Source organism: Sceloporus undulatus, chromosome 4 (genome assembly GCF_019175285.1).
Source record: "Sceloporus undulatus isolate JIND9_A2432 ecotype Alabama chromosome 4, SceUnd_v1.1, whole genome shotgun sequence".
Taxonomy (NCBI): Eukaryota; Metazoa; Chordata; class Lepidosauria; order Squamata; family Phrynosomatidae; genus Sceloporus; species Sceloporus undulatus.
This window is the reverse complement of record NC_056525.1, coordinates 174,290,087-174,291,338: the sequence shown is the minus strand read 5'-3', so window position 1 is coordinate 174,291,338 and position 1,252 is coordinate 174,290,087.

Sequence of the window (1,252 nt, the reverse complement as noted above, 5' to 3'; positions counted from 1 at the left end):
TTCCACCTCACTGACAGGACAATGACAGGATCAGTGTAACGCCATATGAAAGTTTTCGCACGATCACTGTCATTTCCACTTTCCAGACAGAACAGGATCAGTGCGATGTCACCTGCGATCATGCAAGAAGGACAGGAAAAGGATGAGCCAAGGATGTCCTTGTGAGCGGTATCGAGACATGCATCATGTGGACACCATGCTCCAACTCCACCCTAATGGCCAGTCTCCATAGGCTGTGGGACACTGAGCCTTACTGTTCAACCAGAAAGGTTACTATAGTACTAAGACAAGTTACTGGGACCTATCCCACAGCCTGGTTATGATAAGAATAAAATGTGATAAGTATTCTTCACCCTTTCTGATCTCCTACAAAGAAGGATGTAGAACAAAATGTGACAGGTTATCCAAATTTGGGGAAGTTACTTTTTTAAAAAATCAGAGCTGTCAGGATCCCACAGCTAGCATGTGTCCATAAAGGTAACTTTTCCATGCTCCAGTTATGTTATTAAAGTCACAAAGCTTCAAAAACTACATTTTCTATATGCAGACTTTGTTTCTGCTGCCTTTCCTACATTCCTCCCCAAAGAATTCTTAAAAAGTGTGACAGATGGTTTTGACTTGTCTTCTGTTAGTAACAAAAGTTTCCTAAATGTTCACAATCTGTTTTAATAGCAGCTTGTTGAAGACAAAACAGAGACAAACTGCTTTTGCTAAACTTTTAATTTTGCCCATGTTGCATATTATGACATTGGAGCAGGGATGGAGAAGGAGAAGGAGCCCACAGAGGTCAAAAATATACATATTGTAACAAGATAGAGAATGAAGTACACTTCAATTTTTAAAATTTCCAACTGCTGAATCGTTGAATAAAACTTATAAAGAGCACTTGCAGTTTCTTCAAACACATTTGCTTTCTTCAGAATACCACAAAAATAGTTTCTGATTAATCTTACAAAGATCACAGACTTGGTCCTCTATCATGTTAAGAAAAGTGAAGGCTGTACTAACTGAAAACAAATTAAAACCAAAGAATAAACAGGTATTAGTAGGCAATGTTTTTTCTTGTATACCACAGTGAATCCTTTCCAGCCCTACATCAGCACAATTTTTTAAGCTTAAGTGGGATGCTAGTGGTGCCTCCATTTTCTTCTAGTTTTCCCATTTTTTAATCTATCGATTCACATTTTCAATTATACAACTATTTAGTGCATTGTTTCTTGTTATTTCCTGCTGATGCTTAAATATTATTACA